We start from the raw sequence: 20,947 nt of genomic DNA on the forward strand, positions 1-20,947 counted from the left end.
CTGTATACCTTATCTGGTATCTCTTCAAGCTTCAGTACAAAAAGCTCACATCTCACTACCACTAATACAAATGTCATTCCTGGTAATTAGGTTACACTGAGTGCCTTACTGCTTTGTCTTGCTAATGACTGAAATTCTTACCACAGTGACAGTTATGCTTATTCAACAACCAAGACTTTTCTTTGAGTACACCATATATTGAACCAAATGCTGGCCTGACGATATCAGTTTATTTAAAATAAAAAATAAAAAACAAACGAAAATTTCAGAACAAAAATTTCAAAACAAAAAATTTCACAACAATATGAATATACTCCATCTAATTAAATTTAGAAAAGGTTCTAAATGATACCAACATTTATAAAAACCACCTTTATGTATTATGAAAATGCACTTACAATAGAAATCTAAAAATGTCCCAAGCTAAATGCCATTTACACACATATTCCTTAAGGTATATTTTATTTATATTTTATTTCATGCCCTTTACACTTCATTAAGCATACTTCAAGTAACCTAATTTCTCATGATTGTATTGCAAAGATATTCTCAGCCTGAAATTACATCAAATAAATAGTAAATCAAATTTCTGAAAGCTATAGCCATAGGTGGAAATCAAATGTAATGCCTAATTTCACATAAATGGCTAAAGCTTTAAGTGGATTGAATTTATATAATTGCCTAGGGACACTTATTCAGAAGTGTTTTTGTTGCTGTCTCCTATAGCTGTGGAATAATGTTATTCTAATGTATGAACAGTATTCTGGCAGCCAAGACAAAAAGATTTCAGTGGCATTAAAGAAAACAAAATGAGCAGTTATGTTAAAAAATTCAAGAACTGAACTTGGACATGGAATATACAAATTATAGTAGTTAACCCTGATTTTATACACTTACTAAAGATAAAAAAGAAAGAAGAAATTTCTTAACTAGGAGGATTAGAAGAGAGAACTTAGCACCCTTACCCCAAAAGTTGTTCTATTCGTGGAGACAGAAGATGGAATGGTGGTACCCAAGGGTTGTGGGGAGGGAGGAACGAGGGGGTACTGAGTTAGTGATTAATGGGAACAGACTTTCAGTTGGGAAAGATGAAAAATTTCCGGACATGGATGGTGGAGATGGCTGCACTCCATGCCATTGAAATGTACACTTCAAAATGGTTAAAATGATGCATTTTGTGGTATGTCCATTTTATAATAAAACTTAAAAAAAAAAAAAATTTACTGACATTTATTTAACTCTCAGGCCTGTTTACATGCATTTCCAAATTTATAACTCACAATTCTCTAAGGGAGCGACCCATTATGATCCATATTTTAAAGATGAAGAAAGAGTAAGTAACTTCCTTGAAGTCACATACCTAGTTACTGGCTGAGCTGGGTTTCACCCCAAGCAGTGGAACCCCAGAATTGTGTATAACTATTGCTAATTTATGTACCAATCTCAATCTTAGAATTTGTTGTTCTGTCTTTTTTAACAGAAGGCTTCATCTGAACAGAAGAGGTATAAACTTCGTGCAGATTAATACACATTTAAACAAATCTTGATTCAGGCTTGTTCCAGAATCTATACATGCCTCTGTCAATAATAAAGGCAAATAAATCTGAACATCCCACTTCAACAGCGTGATGCCTCGAGACTCCTCAGCTAGAAGACATTTTATACCACCATGTTTCCCCGAAAATAAGACCTAGCCGGGCAATCAGCTCTAATGCATCTTTTGGAGCAAAAATTCATATAAGACCCGGTCTTATATAAGACACGGTATTATATATTATATTATGTTATGTTATGTTATGTTATGTTATGTTATGTTATATTATATTATATTATATTATATTATATTATATTATATTATATTATATTATATTATATTCTCGGTCTTATATTATAGTAAAATAAGACCTGGTCTTATTAATTTTTGCTCCAAAAGATTCCTTAGATCTATCTGTATAGCTGTGCATGATATATAACTATACTACATTAAAAATTATATTTTAAATACCGAGACTCTTAATACAAAGGAATTTTATATATTCCAAAGTAATTTTCTTCATTGCACAATAATTAAAACTCTGTGTATTTTCATCGACATTTTATAATAGATCATTTTAAAAGCCAAATACTAAGCAATTCTATCACAAAAGCAAAACATTTCAAACAGTTGTCGTATTTCCACTGCCTAACCTTTATAAAATATGCGCATTTTGGGGTCAGAGAATTATGTTACTTTTGATGACCACCAGGCAAAAAGCTCTGTCAAGTGACTTTTCAGGTTTATATAGTGTAATGACATTATAAGCAATTACAAGGCTTAATGGAATGCTAGCTGTTTGTACTTCTAGCATTCCCCTAAATCCACGTCATTTGTCATTTCATGAAGTCATTTAGCTTTCCTTCATCAATTACCTCTCAGGTTTTCCAGCCATCATTTTTAAGATCACTTCACACAGTCTTTCCTCACCTTTCTCTGCTTTTCACTTAAACATTTACGTACTTTGATTCCTTAAGGATGTCATGTTTTGACAAAACTCTTCTGTGGTACAGGGGGAAAATAATCAGAAAAAAATGGTTACCTGGGGAGTGTAAGGGCAGAGGTTGACTGGTAACAGACATGAGAGAATTTTCTGGGGTGATGGGTTCCATATCTTGATAGAGGTTTGGATTAAATTGGTATATGAATATGTCAGAATTCATAAGCTTCCCTTAAGATTTATGCATGTCCATTGCATTTAAATTTTACTTCAAGAGAAAAAAATAAAAAACAATAATATGCATGCTGAAGTACTTAGGGGGACATGCCTACAATTTATTTTTAAATGCATCATAAATAAATTAAGATGAATTGTTGGATGAATAGAGGGATAAATAGATGGATAGATACGTAATAGAAAATGTTTGCTAAAATATGAGTGGTGGATAGACTAGTAATCACTGTGAAATTCTTTCAAATTCTCTGTTTGAAAATTTCCATAATAAAATCTTTTAAACTTTTTAAAAATCACTTCTTCATAATCCTTTTCACTTTAAAATTCACCCAGTAAAAAAAGAGGAATCAGCTGGCATTCCCAAAGATTTTAACTATCCCCTTGCTTGATCCTATCAGGTATTTATTAAAACTATGCAAATACTTAAAACTAAATAAAAATCTTGTTAAATTTATGAACAACATTCATCCACTCCTTCATTCGTTCACATATGCCTTCTATGTACCTGATGTTTCCAAGTGCTAATAAAGATAATTTCATAAAACTGTCACTATTTGCAGGTGACATGATATAGAGAGAACCCTAAAGATTCCACACAAAAAATTGTTAGAGCTGATAAATGAATTCAGTAAAGTAGCAGGATACAAAATCAATATTCACAGTTTGGGTGAATTTTTGTATATCAATAATAAACTATCAGCAAGAGAAATTAAGCAAAAAATCCCATTTACAATTGCATCAAAAAAATAAAATACTTAGAAATAAATTTAACCAAGGAAGTAAAAGGTTTCTACTCAGAAAATTATAAGACATTGAAGAGATAAATTAAAGAAGATACAAATAAAGGGAAATATACCATGCTCATAGATAGGAAGAATAAACATCATTAAAATGTCCATTCTACTCAAAGTGATCTATAGATTCAATGCAATCCCTATCAAAATATGAATGGCACTTTTGACAGAACTAGAACAAATAATCCTAAAATTTATATCGAACCACACAAGTCCCCGAATAGCCAAAGTAACCTTGAGAAAGAAGAAGAAAGTTGGAAGTATCATGCTACCTGGTGTCAAACTACACTACAAGGCTATCAGCAATCCAAACAGCAGGTACTGGCATAAACACAGACACACAGATCAGTGAGACAGGACAGAGACCCGGAAATAAATCCATGCCTATATGGTCAATTAATCTACGACAAAGGAGGCAAGAATATGCAATGGGGCTGAAGACAGTCTATTCAATAAATGGTGTTGGGGAAACTGGACAGATACATGCAAAAATGAAATTAGACCACTTTCTTACACCATATACAAGAATAAACTCAAAATGTACTAAAGACTTAAATGTAAGACCCGAAACCATAAAACTCCTAGAAGAAAACACAAGCAGTAAACTCTCTGACCCTGCTGTTAGTAATATTTTTTTCTACTCTATCTCCTCAGGCAAGAGAAACAAAAGAAATAAAAAGTAAATGGGACTACACAAAGTTTTTGCACAGCAATGGAAACCATCAGCAAAATGAAAAGACAACCTACTGAATGGGAGAAGATATTCACTAATGATACATCCAGTAAGGGGTTAATATACAAAATTTATAAAGAATTCATACAACTCAACACCAAAAGAACAAATCCAATTGAAAAATGGACAGAGGACCTGAACAGACATTTCTCCAAAGAGGACATACAGATGGCCAACAGAATTGAAAAAATATTCAACATCACTAATCATCAGAGAAAATGCAAATTAAAACCACAGTCAGATATCAGCTCACATCTGTCAAAACAGCCATCATCAATAAATTAATATATAACAAGTGTTGGCAAGGATGTGGAACTCTCGTGCACTGTTTAGTGGGATTGAAAATTGGTGCAGCCATTATGGAAAACAGTACGCAGAGTCCTCAAAAATTAAAAAAATTGAACTACCATATGCCCCAGCAATTCTACTCCTGGATATTTATCCAAAGAAATCCAAATCACAAATTCAAAAAATATACGCACCCTTATGTTCACTGCAGCATTATTTACAATAGCCAAAATATGGAAGCAACCCAAATGTGCCTCAGTAGACGATTGGATAAAGAAGAGGTGGTACATATACACAATGGGATATTACTCAGCCATAAAAGAGTAAAATCTTACCATTTGCAACACCATGGATGGACTTAGAGTATATTATTCTAGGTGAAATGAGTCATTCAGAGAAAGATAAATACCATATGATCTCATTTGTATGTGCAATCTAAAAAACAAATGAACAAACAAAACAGAAACAGACTCATAGATACAGAGAACAAATTGACGGTTGCCAGATGGGAGGAGGTTAGGGGGCTGGGGGAAGTGGTGAAGGGATTAAGAAGTACAAATGGCAGTTACAAAATAGTCACAGGGACGTAAAGTACAGCACAGGAAGCACAGTGATTAATATGGTAATAATTATGTATGGTGCCAGGTGGGGACTAGACTAATCTGAGGAGATCACTTCATAAATTATATGAATGTCTAACCACTATGCTACTCTCCTGAAACTAATATAAAAATGATATTGAATGTCAACTGTAATTGAAAATAAAATTTAATTAAAAAAATAAAAGACAACATCACTGCAGTACAATGTGATCTATAGTAAGTGTTACATGAATATGGCTCGCAGAGCATTTTCTGAACCATGAAGGATGAGTTAAACTTTTCCAGATGGAGTAAGGAGTACAGGGAGGAAAGAGTTCATTCCAGACCGTGGAAAGTTGTATAATTAAGCATATAATACAGAAACTTTATTTTACAGCTGAAACTAAGTTACATTGGTTACTTCTTGAATACATCAAAGTATCTCAAATTAATGCACATACAATGGATCCCGCCTTTTACTCCCTTACTGCTGTTGGAAGTCTGCAATCTTTCCAGTCACCAGTATAATCTAGGGATCTCTTACTTGCCACTGAACCCAAGATGCGTGTATTTCATTTTTAAAAATTAAAAGTATGTCCACATTTGATTTTATTACTACTTAGGAGTTTACTTCCATAACAAGTTTTACCTGGAACTCACTTTGTGAAACTCAGCTCTGAAGCCCTGAAATCCCAAGAGTGAATGCTCAGGATTAGAACGGTTTCCTAGACCCGACGGCAAATAAAAACGCAAGTTTCTCACATCGTAACTTGGCTCAATATAAAATGACAAAGTGCTGTCTAAATTGTTTGCAATCTTAGATATGTTAAATAGTTCGCATCTTCCTTTTTGAGGCACGCAAATATTCCCATTTCCTTTAAATCTTTAAGTTCCATTTCCTTTCATGAGTACTCTGGCTCTCTAAAAAACTTAAGCAACATTCTTGAACACGTGGTTTTACTTCAATAGATCTTATCATCTGCAAAATATAATAGAGATCACTCTACACTCACATGCTTAAGGTAAGGATCAGATACTTGAAACATAAACAGCAGGGAGCATTTACTGTTCAATATAGAGTAAGAATACAGATATTCACCCAAACACACATTCATGCAATTGCACAGACAAGCTTCTGAATCTGAGCCACGAGCTAAGGTGAGCGAGAATCCATCTTATCCTTTGAGTTTAATACGAAGTCCTAGCTCATGACCACTTCAATGTCATGACAGTTTTTCATTTGCTCCCTTCGAGATCCAAACTTCTTACTTCACGGCTCACCCAAGACTGGCACTCTTTACAGAGTTCACTAGCAAAGACCTTGGAATGCTTTTATCATTTACCTGTTAGTGGCTGAGAACAGAAATATCACTGGACCTTCACCTCAAATAATCCTCTAAAAAAATTCCCCGTGACTGAGCTGAGCCAGAGGTTCAGATTCGAGACGCTTTGTAATTTGTTTCAAACCCTGTTCTACAGGTATCTTCAAATGATTCCTGGGCGGAATGAGATGTTTTGTTCTGAGAGCCTTTGAAAAAGTCAGGCAGGAAAGGTACTGTTAGGGCCGTTCTGAAGACTGAACACTGAATATAATAGAAGATAAATATTCAGAGATTCTAGGGAAAAGAGATTTCTAGGACCAAAAAGATTAAATAGAAAACCTGATTTCATTTGCTAGTACATATAATAGCGACGGTTACTATTTAATAGAACGTCATTATCACTTTGAAATAGAAAGAAGTGAGAATTTTAAGATATAACTTTGTGATGCACTTACGTGATCCAAGTCAATAAATGCTAAACGGAAAGGGACATTTCTGCTCAGAGTCAGACAGTCCGTAAATCTAGGCACAACCTTGCAAAATGATCTTTACTATTGATCAACGTATTAATCTCTATGCTATGGTGGCACTAAGCAAAACACAGTCTTCATACGTAACTATTAAATTGTAAATCTTGCCCAACATATCATAAAGATTTCAAAATAGTTAAACCTTCTTTAATGCCTTAAGAGCAAACACAGAGCTTCAGGCTCAGTGCTCTTAGACAAGCCCATCACACTGACATTCTCTTCTTGAGAAACACGCTGAATTGAAGACCCAGGTATGGGTCTTATTTTGCTGGAATGTTGGTTATACTCACGTAAAAAACTGAGTGCTAGTGGTACTGATTTTCACTTTGATCTTTCGTGATCTGCTCTTGTACAAGTGTGGGCTGGCAGCATTCGGGCTGCACGGCCCATTGGTTCAGTCCTGTCAGCAGAGTGCAGGAATTTGAATCGGCCTGTTGCTTTTTTATTCACAATATTCTAAGAGAGTGATTGTCTTTACTGTTCCCTGATCTTGTATTTCAATCTTAAAGAAAATAATAGGGTAATTAGGACCTTATTTAGCAAATAAGTCATTCTGCTCTCCTTGACTACATAAAAAAAATAAATGTTTGGCTTCTTATATAAATGAGAAAACACACAAGGCAGTAGAAAAATGAATACTGAATACTGAAAAGAAATAGAGATTTCAATAGTATTTTTTTATGTAATAAGGATTAAAAAAAGAAAAACAATTTGATATAAAAAATTTGGATGTCTAAAAATACTTAGGTGAATCCCTATAGTCCTAAAAAAAAACTTTACAAAATGATTCATATGTGAAAGAAACAGAGCTGTCATTTCAAAAAAGAAAAATATTTTTTGCTAAAGGAGTAAAATCTACATTAAATTTAAAAAAAAAAAAATTACTTTGAGTAACTTTCTAAAGAAATGGCCAAGTCCAAGTGCCTAACAATTTTATTTTTACTCAAGAAATCGTATTCTGTTTTACTGACAATGTGCTTTATTTTAAAATTAGAACAGTACAAAAGGTTCAAAGACTATCCAAAGTTCAAAACAGTCTACAATAAACCAAGTCACAGATGACATGAGTGCACCACCTCCCCAAATCTGTAAACACTTGAAATTATATTACATAACCACGAACAAATAGGTACGTATTCCCTAGTGGAATGGCTTCATAGTTGCCATGAGTCATTCTTTCATTTTCCACAAGTACTTAGAAAGCAGTACAGTTCCTGATTTTAAAAGAAAAGGAAGTGGAAAAATAAAACAGAAATTATTTTGACAAATTGCAAACATCTAACAAAACGTGAATCTTTCTTTTCTCCTTTCACTTAAGTCATACCTGTAGAAGTGCTTACTCTGGGCGTCGTCAGTGAGCGACAGGAGGGGTTCTATGAACCTCCAGGACTAAAAAGGAGGGGGCTGCATGTTGATGTGGTGCACACGTGAATGTGTGTGTGAGAGAGAGAGAGAGAGAGAGAGAGAGAGAGAGACCCAGTCCTGCACTTATTTCTGAAGCAGAGATTAAGAGCTTCTTAAAGGTATCATGACGTAGCAGAAGGTTGTAGCATTTTAAACGTTTAATTAAATGGAAGGACAATACCAGGTAGTCTTCTCAAAGTTGGGGGGCAGGGGGCGGCATGTGAAGAATTTCAAGGAAACATAAACACAGACTCCAATTCAGGGTACTCATTAACCACTGAGATGTTAGCTACCCTAAAGAAGTTGGAAATTACATTGCTTAACATAAAACTCCTTTTTAAAAAATGAAATTAAAAGCCTCCCAGGGCACTGACAGTTCACACAACATTTAATACGACTACAGTTAGGAACAAAGGTTCTCAGTTATCCACATTGCGTACTCTGAAGAAGTGCCCCACAGCACGGCCTGAGCCCCCATAATGCCTTCAGATAACAGGCGGATGCATAATCATATCTCTTTATTGGAGCACACACACAAAGGGACTCTCCTTCTTTAAAGGGCCTACTCTTTAAGAGAAAAAAAAAAAGTCTGCTTTGCCAGAGTCTTTTACCTATCATCAAAAGAAGCCAGGCCTTAGGAAAGAAGCTGGCGAGGCAGCTTGAACAAGGAAAGGTCCATAAGTAGACTAGGGAAGTTGGGCACCCACAGATGGTTCTATGCCTGGTTCCTGAACTGGGAGTATCAGGATGGTATCTACCCAGTACATAACAAAGCACTGAAAATCAGCTAAAAAGAGAAAGAAAAAAATCAACACAGCATCCCTCATTTCGCATTTATCAAACATCATCCTTTCACAATAGCCCAGAAGAATTAAGTAAAGGATGTAAAGATTCACATCTAATTGAATTCCAACCCAGATGAAACAGTCTGTGTTTCTTAGAAACTGAAACTACAACAGCTACATTTTGCATTTCAAAGGCAATAGAACTTTAGAGAAATGGTTTCTCCCAGGGAATCCCTCTGAGCTTTTCACAAACATTTATCATGGTAATTTCATAAGTTTCTTTACTGGACATACCAGCTCCCACTTGGAGAAATGCAGAGCCCAAGAACCCAATTCACAGCAGGAGAAAGGTAACAGAGACAGCACTGCGCAAAGCATGCTGGACCAGAATCAAATCAGAAGCCCAGGGCCCTCGTTCTAAAATTAGTTGGAAGGACGTGAGTTCCAGGGCAAAAATGATCTGGACGTAGTTGCCCTTCCGTTGCTACTGCCACATGTATACAAAGCAAACATAAGAGAACACATTATATTCTATTATACACAGCCACTCGACCTCTCGTCTGTCGGGCTTTATCTCATAAATAGCAAAACCCTCTTTGAGACCCTGATTAGAACATGATAACTGAGAATAAAAAGAGAAATTGGAGAACACATAAGGTAAGGCAAGATGTGGAAAATGCATTTGATATGTTCACAATTTCCGCAATATGCCTCCTGTCTAAGCTAAACAACATATGTCCCCAAACCACAGCTATTTTATCTAAATATAGCACACTAAATTATTATTCTTCCTTTCTTTTGTGGTAGAAAAAAAATGGTTTAAAGAAGTACTGAAATTTATAAATTTTTAAGAAAAGTTAAAGATATCAAGTATGCCTTTCAGCCTGGTCCAGTATTTTATTTTTAATCTGGGCTTATAATAGATCTATAACTCTGAGTCAATCTGCTGTTGCTAGCCTATGGGAGAGATAATCATAGATAAAATGTTTGTACTTGACAGCAAAACGTCCTTAATTTACCAGGTATTCCAAATTTAGGAAGAAATCCTTTCTCAAGCAAGGCAAGCAAAAGTAATCACTTAGAAAAGTAGTGGGACGCTACTTTAAACTATTTATTTTAAAAATAACAAGCTCTGTTTGAAGAGATCTAAGGAGCATAACCTAGTATTTTCCTGGATGCTGGATGCACAGAATGAGACCCTTTCTCAGCTCATGAATACTTTTATTGTTTTCTCTATTACACCAGCAAGTCAACAGACACTGTTAAAATTAAACATACTGTGCCCGTTTTTATCTTGAGGACAAAAGTTCTTCATCTCAGTCATGTTTTTACACATGCAGCATCTCCATACTCTAGGCCCAGATGTGCAGCGCTTTTGTTAGAAAACAAAATCCAGATAAACCAGAGAGGAAATGCAGCGCACGGTACGATGACAGTCATCACTAATGAATGCACTTTGGACTTTCTCAAGATTCACTGGTCAAAGGAAAAGGAAATCGTGCGCTCACGAGCAGGTCACTTTGTTTGCTCGGCCTTCTCATACGTAACAAAGTACCTTAACATTGGTTTTGTTAATCTATAAACGCATTGTTGGCAGAAATCATTCATTATACACTAACATCCACCTGTAATCAGCCACCAAAAAATGCCACGCAGAATGAGAGATCACAAAGGTTCTTTCCAGCCTGATTGATCTTCAGTTCTGTAATTTTTAAGTCTGATCTTTGAGTAAATCCATAAAAACATGGTAGGACACACAAGAGAGTGAGAAGTCCACACAAAACGTGGCAGGATGAAATGAAGAGCAGAAGAGAAGAAACGATTTGCCAGTTGAAGATTAGCTGCAGAACGACCTGCTTTTGTGTTCGCAGACGTAAGTTGGCAGAGGCTCAAAAGACAGAAATAAGATATGGGAAGGTAAGTCAGCTCAGCTAAATCTTATATTTATCAAAAAATAATTTTAAGTAGTTCCAATTTTTGATTATCCACTTAATTAAAGAATTGCCCCAACAGACTTCACCAAAACTACAAAAACTCTAATTCTAACCTTCATAGAAAATCATAGAAGCATAGTTTCTGTTTTCTTGTTAAACCTTCATAGAATGTCTAATCATGATGTGAAATAATCAAAATCAAAACGTCCCTAATTTCTATTTAAAAAAATGTTTATGCTCTTTGGGCAACAAAGGAATTCGTACTTAGAAATTCACATTTGGACAATCTATATTTAAAATTCCAAAATACAGAAAAAAAGCTGTAAGCCACAACATGTCTACCACAAAATTATTTATAACAGCAAAACTCCAGAAATAACTAAAAATGATTAAGAATGATCACATAAATTGTGGCTTACCCACTTGATCTTCTATTTTGAAGCCAATTAAAATGATGGACATAAAACCCAAGTGACAACATGAAAATGCTGTGATTAAAAAGAAAACAAAGGCAATAAGCTGGAAAGAAATACACTATGTACTAGAAAAGGAATAGTTTTAACTAAACAATGTAAGAACATAAAAGCAAAATTGCTCATCGTGGTGTTTCATACAGAAACTAGAAAAGTTAAACTAAATAAAGATGCATATTTAACTAAGACAGATCTGAGTTGTCTTCCAAATCTTTCCTTCTTATGCTTAGATATACATATCACTGAATACTGAAAAAAGAATTTTTTCCATTGTGTAAAAATCCAAATAAAGTCACTCGAATTCTTTAAAACCCTGTTTCATTATACTTGGAATCTTGTCATTGAATTAAACTCAAATAATTTAACATTAAAACGTTCACAAACCTATACTTATTCTTTTCTTTTTTTAATGAAAATCAGCCAAAACAGATCTTTGAAAAAAATACAAAGTGAAAACAAAGAACTGTATCAGCCTCAGTATCCTCAGCAATAAAAGTATAAAAATAACAGTCTCGAAAGATGTATATAAAATAATTTTAATTGTGCCACTTATCAAAGACTATTTTTTAATTAGCATTTATTTTTATTTTATTATTCCTTCCTACCACCTAATCTAAAGGCCATTATCACATCATACTGTTTTAATTATCTGTCTAGTACTTGTTTTTATCTGATGTATTTATATTTTATTTACTTGTTTATTATTTATCTGGCCCACTAGAAAGTAGACTCCTGGGGTAAAGGAATGTTTTCTATCTTATTCACCTGCAGAGTCATCACATACAGACATGTATGTTTTATATATGTGAATAGTACATTACTACACTTCTACAGTGCACAACCTGTACAACTGAACATGGCAGGCCTAGCTCTGAATGATTATCATACATATCACAAAAAGCCAGAGATTTTTGTTATGGTATATATACATACCGTAACCTAACCCATTAGAATTTTAAGCATGGAAAGAGATCTTAATCATTAAAAATTATAGAACCTTTTTTTTTTTATGAAGCCATCTCTGCTTCATAAGAAATAAGGGGTTCTGAGTTTAAATTATTATTATATTCAGGAGTTCCGTACTCACAGTTTCCAAACACAAGTTCTTTTTATAATTAACATCTGACAATCCTCTAGAAAAAGAAAATTCCAGTTTTAATCGAAGTTAAAGGCTAGAACTATTTCCTGGGAAATCTAACTCAAAGTAAGCAATCGTTTCTTTACTGGAGATTATTCTAGCCACAAAACTGTGGCTAGAATAAACGAGAATAGAAGGTGAAACCTTTCTCTTTTAGGGTATTGTTCACAAGCTGGATGAAACTGAGAGGCAAAAGAAAGCACACAAAGGCCATGTGACAAGGATGCACATAGGATGAGTCCTTCCTAGCAGACAGACGCTGACCAGTAAGACCATCAGCTACAAACAGCAAGCTTCTCATTCCCACACCACCACCACCACCACCCCCATGCACACACTCAACACAGAAATTACAACGTCTATTCCCCACCTGGCAAGTATGAACTAAATTCAAATGTGTCTGTTTCTACGATGTGCTAGGCACCATAGGATGAAATATGACAAGGAATCACTACTTGGCCCCAGAGGTGCTTCACTCCCACTCCCACGAGAACAGTATTTGGCAGCGAAGGACCAGACAGGATGCTGAGTCAAGGTGGGGCCCAGCAGTTGGAACGGGCCCTTCTATGCCTAGACCCCGGGCAGGCGCATCTCAAACCCCACTGTCTTACACCCCAGTGTGCATGCCTGTTCTAGAACTATTTCCCCTGGGAGCTTATCTCCTTGCCTACCTATTCCACCCACACACTGCACAGCTAATGCCCTCATCTCTGCTTTCCAGAAATGGCCTTTCCTGATCGCCCCTTCCATTTTCTGCTCTACAACTGCTGCCCAACCAAGTGCTGTGAATTGAAAAGTCAAACCGAGCGGGCCTGGCCCTCGTGATATTACTGTTTACATACTACAACTGAACAAAAGCCTTTGTGGTGACAGGATAATAGGAAGGGGAGCACCGACCTCACATAACCATCTAAAATGCCTCAATTGTACATTTGCTTTGGAAATACTGAGGATTTTTTCACTTCACTTTTTCCTTCCAGAACATCCAACACGACTTTTAAATCAGTTAGTAAAAACATATACACATAATAGCATAGATATTTTTAAGATGGAGGTTTAAAAAGTAGCTCATTCAATCCCCCTCATTTCGAAGATGAGAAAATGAAGCCCAGAAAGGGTGAGTCACACAAGACCACACAATGTGTTAGGTGAGAATTCCTCTGTGAATTATAAATAATTTATGCCTATGCCCCATGAAGTAGTCCATTTTGCAATAGAGTAAGTTATCTTATGAATCTACCCAAGGCCCAGGCCACCTTCGGGATAAGCAGAGGATGACGACCACGGTCCGTAGAGGAGGAAGCCTGACTGAGCCGGGAAAGGTCGCAGAGGACACAGAGTTGTGGGCGTTGATTCTACATGAACTTACCTCCCAGGAAACCGGGGAAACTCCGCGTGGCATGGCAGGCCTAAGCTAGGAGCGCAAACATTTACCCGTCTCCTCTGTGCCATGTTCGACGTGGGGACATGTCAGTGAGCCATTTCACATCCGTCCCCAGGCCAAGCTGCACAGGACAGAACCCTCTTCGACATATCTGAGGGACTTCAGAGTCCATGTTTTCAAATGTGCTCACACAACACTGAAACGGCTAAAATCATTCAATTCTCAACTATTATATTCAATTTAAAAAAATCATTAAAATCTCAACTACATCTAAGTTAAATATTTCATTTAATTCAAACATAATTCATACATTTACATATTATTCATTCTGCTGCTACCCATTTTCCCTCTATTTTCAAATGTGGGGATCACTGTAAATGTTCTAAAACTTAGTGTATTTTCAATTTTTTCCATACAGCCATAAAGAGAAGGAGTGAGGACGAGACGGGAATAATCTGATTTCCTCGCCATTACGAGGGGAGGAAAGTTTTAAACGGCATCATAGATGTGAAAAGTGAACTGTAAAGAACGTAGCATGTGCATCTTGACGGCATCCAATTTCAGAAGGTGACAAATGTTTAAATAAACTTTTAAATTACTTCTCCGTAAATATCCCACAACATTGAGTGTATACAGGCTTAGTTTCTATGAAAGTAATTTTTAAATGTACATTTTTAGAAGAAATCAATTCCCTTGTCACTGGGAGAATGAAGTCTGTTACTATTTTTCTATATTCCCCTATTATTCGTCTCTTGAATGTGTTTGTTTCTTTCCATTGGTTGCAATGTCGTTTTCCTTATGTTTTAAAATAAGCTACGTATTCATGAATCTGTTGATACACACATTTATAGTCTAGCTCAGCTGATACATTGGCAATATTTCTATGTATACACACACGTCTATGTACATGATATACACACACATCTATGTACATGATACACACATTATGTACATGATACACACACATACGTCTATGTACGTGATACACACATGTTATGTACCTAATACATGCACGCATCTATGTACATGGTACACACGCATCTATGTACATGATACACACACGTCTATATACATGATACACACACACGCAACAGGAAGGATGATTCAGTGGTTTAGATTCTAGAACAAAACCACTTGGTTCACGAGTTTAGACGAGTTACTTAGCCTCTGTGTGACGTGGTCTCCTTATCTATAAAAGGGGAATGATCGTACCTGCTTCTCAGGGTCTACTAACGACTAAATAATTTAATATTTGTAAAATGATTAGAATTGTGTATGGCACTATTAAGTAGCTGTAAATAATGCTGAATTTCTGAAAACCTTAGTTTTAATTTCCTCTTTCTTCCTTCTCCTTTTCCTCCTCATCCTTGTTTCCACTGCGATGTCTTTATCAAGTTCTTACCTGTCAAATCCAGCATTACAGATATTTATACACTTCTTCCCGTTAAAAAAGAAACAACAGGCCACAGTTAACCTAATGATAATGTGTACACTTCACATAAGTAAGTAAGAGGGTGAAGTAATCCTCCGGGTCAGAAACTACACGTGGTCTGCAGAATCGAGCACACAGACCCCTGGAATTACATGCAGGTTTTGCTAAGGGTAGTTGGGCGCACAGTGTTTTTAGGGGAATCAATTTCCAGATCCCCAACTCCTATACAACTCTTTCCTAAAACTGGTCTGTGTGAGAAAGTGCTCCCATGTAGACACGCCTTTCCCATTTCCCTACCAATTCCTAAGCATACTATACTATATAGTACATTGTTGTGAGACAGAAAATGCTTGGGGCACCAAAAACAAACCAATAACAACAACAACAACAACAAACACAACTCCTCTTTCCCAAGCAAGGAAATAGCCAATCTCTCTGCTCCTTTCTACCAATTTTCACCCCTCCCTCCTGGATTAAAAAAGAAAAAGATACATGCATACATGTACACGCATACACATACATTAGTCCAAGCTGCTTTAGCCTTCAAAGGAGCAACCTACACAAACAAGGTCACTGTGAATAACGAAGAAGCGTAAGTTTGAAGACTAAGAATAATAAAACTTTAAACTAGGGAAAGGGAATTCAAGCACGTTCTCTAAGACACTGTCAGCATTTTTCAGATACAGTTTAGAGCTCAAATTAGATGATCTTTTTTGTGGAGTGCTGAAAGGGTAGAGGTTAGAAAATAGGATTAATTGAAGAAAAGAAAGGAATAAGAGCAAAGCAGGAAAGAGCGAGGAGGCGAGGCAAACTGACTTAGTACTAAAGGAAGAGGTCCTGTCAAACAGACCAACTGCATAAACTTCACAAATTAATGGAGCCCAGTCAGTGACTGAAGCACCGTATTATCAAAACTAAATGCCTGAATGCTACTTAGTCTATAAGAAATCACGCACATTCTCTAAACATAGCACTGGCCGCATACGAAAGAAATCAATAAGTACTTTTCTAAAAGCAAAGCTTAAGCAGAAGATAAGAGAAAATATATAGGTCACAGAAAATAGAAAACTAATGGTATTTTTCCATACAGACTTAAAACAATTCTAGTCACTAATGAGCAGCAGGGGTGAGGGAGGGAGATGCCTCCAGGAGATAAGATACTACTTAGTGATACATGGAGTGGTTGAGACTTATCTTTTTTTAGTAACATTTCTATATTAATCAAGATGCAGGTTTGTCCTTATCAGCAACAATTTTGTATAATCTACCATGGCTGTGTGTGTGTGTGTGTGTGTGTACATACATAATATACATATGTCTATACATACACATGCACATATATGCATACACACACACCACGTTTAGTAAGGCAGTTTATGATACATTCTGCATACTTGAAATTGAAAGCCAGAAGCTAACTATTATTTTAACAAGCTGTCAAAATATGCACAGAAACATTGTTTGCCAAAACAATGGTTTTTTGAAAAGTAGATAAAACTTTGAATTCCCTAAACAGACCAGAGGCACACAAAATTATCATAAAATTCCTATGACGCATATGATTCAAATGTACCAAAATCCTTCATAAGTAAGATTGATTTCCAATAAATGATCCCTGGTTTTGAACTCAGATAATTTGCTGCCCATTTTCCTACAACATAGTTTATTCTTTTCTATTGTGGAAGAGAGAACAAAGGACAAAATTGCATCACCAGTAGTTTATTATTATTATTATTTAATATTGAATTTTATGTCAACCTTGAAAAATACTCAACTGTTGACTTCCTGTTTCTCTGTCACTGAGCTCTCTGGGCAGGCCCAGACTCAATTCTCTGGACTTCTAAGGGAAGGGAACAAGATGTACACAGCAGGTAGCTACGACATCTCTCCAATTCAAAGCCAACTGACTACTCTCTTTCACACAGCAAGCTGCCACCATCTCCTCCTCCAATAACCCTGATCCTCCTACAGCAATCTCTTCCGTAGCACTTATCTACCAACATGCTACGTCATTTACACATTTATTGCATCTTTTTAAATCTGTCTCTTCCTATTAGAAAGTGAGCTTCACAAGGGGAGAGCTACACAGTTTTGTTCACTGACCTGTCCCAGGTACCTACAATACTAAAATAGTGTCCGACACATAGCAGGTGCTCAAAAATATACTGAATGAATGAACTCTTACTCTGCCTGGAGCTCTGTGTGTACCAAACTCCCCATGTGAGGCAGCACTAACTAACTAAACCAAACACATTTGTCTGCAACTCTAACTAGTTAATTGGCACGTGATTATCCTCACCTAGTGTCATCATGGATAAGAGTCCATTGCTGCAGCAGTTGGAAATAATATACAAGTATGCACAGTTCAGCCTTTAAAAAAAAGATTATTGAATTTATTGGGGTGATACTGCTTGACAAATATATAGATTTCAAGTGTACGATTCTATAACACATCATCTGTATATTGCACTGTGTGCTCACCACCCAGAGTTCAGCCTTTGTTAAAACTTGAACCATACTTCTGTTCCTGGCTGACCTCATTTTATGGTCACAAGAAGCCAAAGCATCCCATTTCGCTGGTTTCCTGTCCCTCTTTGGGCAATGTCTTCAGTCTCCTGCCCTGAACATCCCTCCTACAGACTCACTACCCAGAATCATTTCTGTATACACTTACGTTCATGCCTTCTCCCCACCTTTACAGTACATTTACGCCTCTGACTTTCTGCTGATCCCTAACAACCCCCATAAAAGCCCACTAGAAAAAAATGAGTAAATAAAGAGGAAATTGAGATGAAATGAAGTTATTAGAGGGGGCCCTAATCCAAAATGACTGGCATTCTTGTTAAGCAGAGGAAATGTGGACGGTACCATGTGATCGAAGCAAAGACAGACCCTGAGAAGACACAGGGAGAAGTCCGCCACCCGCAAGCCAAGGAGAGGCCTCAGAAGAAACCAACCCTGCCGCCGCTTGGAAGTCGAACTTCAAGCCCCTAGAACTGTGAGAAAATAGATTTCTGTTGTTTAAAACCTAAAAAAACAAAAGTCCATTAGTAATAGATGCATCTACACATGTGTGAATCTGTGTAATATACCAGGGGTGCCAAAAAATGTATACACATTTTAAGAGATGTTTTCTATGTATTACATTTCGAAGTCGAATTGAATTACGGTAGCAATGTGTAGTATGACGTTAGCTCAAAAGATGGTGTTAATCAAACGAATGCTAGGCTACCATCACCATGTGACAGGCAGGACAGCCAAAGAAAATGGCGGAAGCACAGTTGCCATTTGAGGAGCGCAAGACCATTTTGAAGTGGTATTTGAAATTCGAGAACGCTGTGGAAGTACGACAATGGCAGCGTGAGTATGTGACAGAACCTGCAACACGCCCAACAACTGCACGTATTTGTGATAAGTCTGAGACGCACGGTGCTGTGTGACGTGCACAAGGGAAGATCCGGAGGCCTCTCTCAGCAACACATCCTGCTGCTCTGCTGTGGTGTTGGAACAGGTTACACGCTCGCCACAGGAGTCTACCAACCAACGTTCGCCGTCATCAGAGGTGTCTGGACGCTGATGGGAACGATTTGAGCACCTCTTGTAATTGCAGAAGTCAAACGTGATTGGTATTCATCTTTTGTTACTGGTATATAGTTAGTATTACAATTTTAGTACAGTTTTTTCCTTAAATAGTGTATCCATTTTTCGGTACCCTCTGTATATAAATAGACGGTATAACATGTATCCTTGTAAAAATGTTCATATTAAGTTGTAGCTTTATTTGATGTCAACACCTTGTCTTAAACTAATTAAGCACATACAGAGGTAGATGCCATCTATAGGACAGGATGAAACAAAGAGATCATTTTGACTGTTAACATGGAACAGCCCAGGGCTCACCTATCTGCCCTTGAATCAGTCAGGGAAAAGAAACCAAGACTGGAGGGGGCGCTGCCCCTAATATACAGGGTGATTTTGAGCAGTCCAGGTATGAACTGACTGGCTACTTCTACCAATGTCTCAAGCTAACCCAAGAATCACTCTTTCACACAGCATAACATTTCACACAGCAAAATAACCATTTCTGTCCTTCTAGTTGTGAAAAGAGAAAGCTCCCTAAAATAACATGTAGTTATAAGTGATTACTACAGAGTAAGCACTCAATAAACACTTGCTAAATAAATTAATGAATCAATGAGTAGTTCCCTATGGTTTGGAAAGTATGGCTGAAGATAAATTCCAGACTTTTAAATATAAAAGGCTATACCTCAAAAATATTTATTACCAACTGATAAATACAAGTTAAGTAAATATATTTGCAGGCTCAATAAGAACTTTATGCACTCATATTCAATGCATCATTAAACTATTATTGAGACAATTTTATAACAATAAATTGAAAACCTTTTGATTTTAATCAAATAATTCTCAAGTGACAATATATGTTCAGCACCAGAGAGTAAATACCTGTTTCCAATATTAATGAATCAAAAACAGTAAGAAAATTAATTTTCATATACTCTCAATTTTGAATATATATTTTGTTATAATAATTTTGATTCTGCTTTCCACCAAATACACTTAGTATACCATTTTTCCATATTTAAGAAGCTTAATCACATAAAATCATGAGAAACATTTCATTCTCAACTACTTTATACTCAAGGAAGTATACAAGGTATTAGCTAAGTTCACTAAGAATTTCTGTTGTTTATAACATTTCAAAAGAACATTGCTAGAATTCTTTTTTTAGTATTTGTATAGTTTTAGTATTAAAAATTAGTTATTGGGATAAATTTTTTTTTTTTTTAATTAGCAAGGCTTTTACAAGCCAAGTGATCAATAAGTATTCATGATTTTTAATTTTTTTTTAATTTTCCCTCTACCCAAAAATATAATCTGGGCCAAATTCAATCTACTGACCCAAAGATATAAATGAGAAATTCAAAGTCAGTAACTCTAATACAGGTAGATGAATGAGTGATGGAGGAAGAAGAGATCATAGAAAAGATAAGGTAATGATCTTTCTACCATGGTCTGAATGGAATCCTTCCTTTGAAGTGAAGTTCAGTAAAAGGCCTCTTGAGAAACCCAAACTCTAAGATTTGTCAGAAAATAATGTAAAAGACTTTGAAATATGCGAAAAAATATTAGTGGGTATCCTGTCTAGCGTAACCTTCTGCGTTATCTGATTCTATAAGGGCTTAAGTCTTTCATTGTCTTTCAGCTACTTTGCAACTCTCTAAATAGCAAAACACATAATAATATAGACGATTCATTTCCATAGAAATGCAAATAAATTTTGTCCAAGGTGAAATTAATCACTAATGCTCATGATCTACAAGATCACTGTCCTGTGGATATTGAGTGGTTGCGCATCTGTTGTACATTCAACATCCCCGACTGCCTGTCTAGCAGTGCTTTGTTAATCCTTCTTTGAA

General features: G+C 36.1%; 1 protein-coding gene across 11 annotated transcripts in view; it reads right to left on the reverse strand.

Annotated features, from left to right (window-relative positions):
- The window catches only part of IMMP2L (inner mitochondrial membrane peptidase subunit 2), a 538,968-nt gene that overhangs the window by 446,000 nt on the left and 72,021 nt on the right, over positions 1–20,947 (reverse strand). The gene's annotated exons all lie outside the window — the stretch shown is intronic.

Source organism: Rhinolophus sinicus, linkage group LG09 (genome assembly GCF_036562045.2).
Source record: "Rhinolophus sinicus isolate RSC01 linkage group LG09, ASM3656204v1, whole genome shotgun sequence".
NCBI classification, from domain to species: Eukaryota; Metazoa; Chordata; class Mammalia; order Chiroptera; family Rhinolophidae; genus Rhinolophus; species Rhinolophus sinicus.